At 37.7% G+C, this 5,546-nt stretch overlaps 1 protein-coding gene across 5 annotated transcripts in view; it reads right to left on the bottom strand.

The window, feature by feature from the left end:
• The window catches only part of LOC117173278 (helicase SKI2W), a 306,484-nt gene that overhangs the window by 130,611 nt on the left and 170,327 nt on the right, over positions 1-5,546 (bottom strand). The gene's annotated exons all lie outside the window — the stretch shown is intronic.

The raw sequence follows: 5,546 nt of genomic DNA on the forward strand, positions 1-5,546 counted from the left end.
GAGGCCTTACGTTTCGAGTTACCTCTTGTGATCTCTCGTCCCGGTATATCATCCCCATCTCTTATCCCTTCCGCATTTCCAATCATGTTCTCCAGAAATTGCAACTCCGCGCAACTGAATCCTTTTCCCTACAAATATAAGAGATTGTAGCTTAAAGAAGTTTTTAGACAACTCTGTCTTGCTCTTTTCAAATATGAAAGCAGAGTTTTTCCTTCCTTCTGGACTTTTTTTGTATAATTTTTGGACATGATTCCAGTACCACGAAGCTTCTTCAGTTGGGCCAATGTGGTATTTTTGTCCTTGAATGAGCGAAGCTGTGTCAAGATGGGGCGGGGACTATGGGGCATCTCTCGCATTTTACTACCCAGACGTCTAGCTATATCGATTTGATCCATTTGTAGATGGACGGTAGGGTGAGATTTAAAAATCCCACAAACCACGCTCTTCAGATTTTCATCGTCCTCCTTAGCAGCTCCAAAAACGATCAAATTGTTATTTCTGAGCGCACGGTCCATAGCCTCTATTTTTCAGTCCTGCTCTAAGATGGTAGCTTTTACTTTTCCTTGCTGATCTTCATTTATCGTATTTTGAAGTGTGAGCTAGCTGGTCAATTTTGTTGTGCAAAGATGAAAGAGAAGTTTCCAAGTGGCCGAATCTCTGCATCAGCAGCTCAAATATGTCCATAGTCATAGTCAATGTCTTTATGCCAAATATAAATATTGTAGCATTACACTGTAAGCAAAAGGGCGAGCAAATATAAGCACCTGGTGAAGGAATTTAGAAACTACACACATGAGACGTAAAAGAGCATACGAATCACTTTCAGTCACTGTTTGTTATGAAATTGACCGAACTGCATCCAAAACGAATTCCATTATATCACAATAGTAAGTATCGAACACTGTAGAACCACTGTGTAGAAAATATTGCTCATAAAGTACCAGTAAAAACAACTAAAGTTTAAGAGCGAATTAAATGTGCGACCGCCTACCATACTGGCAAAGGTCCACACGTAAATCAGTGTTTTCTCCATCAAGGATCCCTTGGAAAGTTTGCTCGTAACGTTCCAGGCATTCCTAAAAACTGTAAGACAATTTAAATGTGATTCAATAGCAGTCAGATGCTCACCTCCACCACCCCTGACAAATGATCTGCTTTGAGAACCGTTCCCACACTTTGACTTTGCAATCTTTGAAAAGTATTTGCGCAGGCGCGCACAGAGCATTTACTCCAATTATATTGATACACAAAATTAATAATCTATGTAAAATTAGAAAACTTTTATGCGTAAATAATAGTAACTGGTGCTAATCTATATATTTATGAGTGTATTAAACAATTACAGTGTCTGCTTGATACTCTGTAGTATTGATGGAATGCTTTGTTTTGTTTTGACTACATAACCTCAATTCGTGTCATGCCTATTACGAATAAAGTTATAAACGATTGATTTGCTGGCTTTTGGTCAGTAAGATTGTAATATACGAATTTCTATCGTATAGTCTATGTATTTTTCTTCTCATTTTGAAAACTGGTTTCTCGTGTCACGTAATTCAATCGTAACCTCACTCCGTCACCGCAACTTTACTCGAACATTGATGAGAATAGTTACAATTCATCAAGCCAGATTTTTGAAAAACTTGCAAATAGTGCAACTAGGGTATAGATGGGGACCCCTTTACTCGTCCCTGTGGTATACATTACATCCCCGGATGCATCGCCCTGGCTACCCGTCAAAAGATTGGAAAAAGAAAATATTGTGACTATAAGCCTAGATCTAATTCTTCTATCTTTCGAAACGCTACACAACCGGATTCTCCTGAAATTGCTCCAATAACCAAATATGACCGAGTGAAGTTATTAATTGATAACATAAGCAAAACTTACTTCCTCCTCGAAAATCATAGAGCTTCTTATCTCTCCCGATCTCAAGGACTCGGCAGATGCTATATCGTCAAAACTTAACATTGTCGGTAGCAACCTGGATCTTGCGCATTTAAGCGTTAACAGCCTGGAGGTCAAAGTTCAGGAACTCGAAAACAGGACCGTCGACAATGAAGCTTACTCGTGCAGTATTATGGAAATGTCAGGAAAAATGGAACGTAAGAAATTTTTTATTTTATTTGTTTGCCCTGGAGGTAGAAACTCTTCTGATATCTTGTGAACTGTCACTAATATGAATGATATTATTAATGAGCGGCCAAAATAAGATGCTTTAGTCGAAATGTGTCTCCAACAAGATCGCACCCAGGCGCAGCGAACCCGTTAAAACGAACTGAAAAAATCTTGGACGATCGTCGTGCTCGTGGAAAGCAGAATTTGATGATTGTAGATCATCTAGGGAAATCTACTATTATTCTGTCTTTTCCGAAACTTGGCTGAAACCTCAGGTACATTCTGCTGAATTTTTAAATTTAAATTCTGTAACCTCTACAGAGATGACAGGCTGAACAGAAGTGGTGGAGGTATATTTATAGCCACGAAGTTAAGAATTTTTACAGGCTCTATAATAAGTGCAGTGGCTAAAATTAATATCGTGGCTTGAAGTAATTCTTGACGAAATTCCATTTATGTTAATAGCTACGTATGAAAACTTCCGCGAAGAAAGGGACCTACTGCGGAAAAAATCGATTTTTATTTTCTTACGACAATCGATAGTTTCTAAGTTACTCTTTCATTTCCGATAATCCGATTTTTAAAACTTAATTACTTTTCTTGATATTAAGCTACAAACATAGACATACTAAGCGTAAGAGGAGATGAAACGAGAAGCCCGCGAAAACCAGCCCAACCAGTCACCACTACTGGGTATAGCCGAAGCAGAGCAATGCGAGTAAAGCTCACGGATACAGCGCCCAAAGTTGTAGTGGTAAGGAGAGGGAGTGTTTTTCGTATACGCATTCCCAATGCATAAATGATGGCTTGCTGACTTTGTTACAATCGCCCATCCAGTAAAATTCAGCTTTGACGCATTAGGTCCCTTTCTTCGCAGACGTTCACATATATACCTCCAGACACTACAGTTCAGGAAATAGTATCTATGTGGTAACGACTTAATAGCTTCCCTGACCAAAATTAAAATAGGTAACAAAAGTACGTTCCTTCGGGTCCCTTTAACCTTCGACTTGCCAAAGTTATGATCTCTTTTTCCTGCTGATCATTCAACTGCTATGACACTGCACCTAGCGCATAAATACTGGTATCAGTCTCAAGATAGTAACCTTTCCTTAAATCTGGGAAGTAAAGCATAATAGCGTTTCCGAAGAGCTGTTTATTTCTTTCAAAACTTTCCAGTGCTTCTTGATTCCATTTCCATGAAACTACAATAAATCCTAGAATGAGTGTCAATTTTTGGGCCGAACTTGAATCTAACTTCCCAGATATAGGTCCACTACAAATGTAAACAGTTATGAGAGTATGGACAGTTTCCGGTGAATTTTAATTCGTGGTCAAAAATATTTGGAAAATTGCTTTTCTAATACGGAGAAAAGGTAAACTAAATACTTAACGGAAGTAAGAAAGAAATAGTGCTGTTACACGTTAAAATACTGAACCACCCCGGTCCTTCACCTGCATATATCACATTCAAAAACAGTAGTATCCAAGAAACATGAATATTTTCACCAGAGCACCGCAAGTCAACACGTTAAGCGGGAAGCACACACTTGTTGCGTTGCGCACAACGGAGTTTTATGCAAATATACGAAGACAATATTTTGCAGAAAATTGTTTACTTTTATAAATGTTCAATTAACTGTCAACGAAAAACACAGCTTTTGCTATGATCAATTCAACGCTTGACAGTTTGACATTGTGAAACACCACAGTGTGACTCTGATGAGGTAGACAGAGACGATCCGCTGAAGTTCCAATGACAGCTAGGTCATATTTTTCGTTTTGAGACGATAATACGCTCTCTGTCTACTCAATTAGAGCGAGACGCTCCTGCTTTGCCACGCCTCAGTGGCCACCGAACACCCCCCACAACACTTGTTACTCCAATCCGCGGCGCGGGTGCAATTCTCAGAAGAACCAAATCTAGGGGTCCTATATCTAGGATTCACGGTAATTTTTTATCAGCTAAGAAGTGGCACAGTTCCACCTGTGTTTTTCGCTAAACTTCGAATAAAAATTTATGAGTCCCGGGAAGTCCCTCAGCTGTTTCACATGCTCTTGCAGGCTCTTCTCTTTGATAAGGATTTCATTTTATTTTCTTTCAGCCAGACACAGTCAAAATGTTCTATTTTTTTCTTTATCACAGATACTACGGAATCATTATAAGGACTATTTGATCTTTATATGATCTCCACATTCAACATTCGCAGCACTTCATCTTTTCTCTTTGGGCCAAAGGAATTAGGTAGGTGCGCCCAACGAATGGCTCTCCTTCTTTAACTTTGAGTACGTGCCTGTATTTCGTTAAAAGTCACAGTTCTCGTCGATGACCTTGTTGATGTTCATTTTCATTAACATTTGTTTATGTTTACTAAAACAGTGCACCAAGAAATATTGAAATTCGACATAAGGCCAAATTACTGTTATTCGTTTTAATTGATTATTAATAAATTAATAATCAATCATTGCTAATAATTATACATTATTATTTTTTGTTACTAAAATATACATTATAAATTATGAATAATTATTAATAAGTTAACAGTTAATAATTATTAATGAATCTACTTTCTTCCTTTCTTTTATTTATTTTTTCATTATTTACGTAGTTGCTCTTGGCCACGCCTGGTTGTTTTCAAGGCGACAAAATCATGGAAAGTGACAAGAATTCTGTTGGTTGCAGTAGACGAACGTAAACAAAAAATCTAGCAAACACGCTACAGCTAGGTCAGCACCGTGTGGCTGATACTAGTGATTCAGTGAAGCTAGCCGCAATTTTCAAAAAATAATATGTAAAAACTGGGCTCCATTTACAAAAAAGTCGCGACTCATTTCGCATGAAATTAGATAATCTTTCTAATTATGCTCACGCGCCCTCGATTTGATTTTCGAATTTCGGGAAAAACAGAAATTAGTCGTTATCAATTTGTTATTCTTATGTCTGCAATTTATATTCAAGATTGAAGTGTTCTTGTTTCCTTCAAAAATAAATAATCTTTCTATAATGTATACGTGAGAATATCAAGCATGTGTTTATAGATCATTTACATATTAAAGTTTCTCTCAAACTTAAGAACCACAAGTTCTTTTTTGTGTATTTAGACATCAAGTTTGTGAAAAAGTAGGGTTATAACCTTTAAAAGCCGTTTTTTTTTGCAATTTTTGAAAAATCATAGCAAACGAACTCGAAGTGTTTAAAATTAGAAGAAACGAATTAAATAAAGGAATCAATGAGACGATCCAGCAAATGCCTCGTGCACTCTAAGAACACGGAGCGACCCAAGGACAACCGCCTTCTGCATTTTTCCCGCAAGTGTTTTCGCATATTGTTGACACACAGGGATGCTTTTTAGGCCATTAGCAAGTGAAAGCTTGGCATCTCCAAGAGCGCCGATGATAAGGACGATTAGTTTAACAGAATATTCCGGGTA

The sequence above is a fragment of the Belonocnema kinseyi genome, chromosome 5, assembly GCF_010883055.1.
Source record: "Belonocnema kinseyi isolate 2016_QV_RU_SX_M_011 chromosome 5, B_treatae_v1, whole genome shotgun sequence".
Taxonomy (NCBI): Eukaryota; Metazoa; Arthropoda; class Insecta; order Hymenoptera; family Cynipidae; genus Belonocnema; species Belonocnema kinseyi.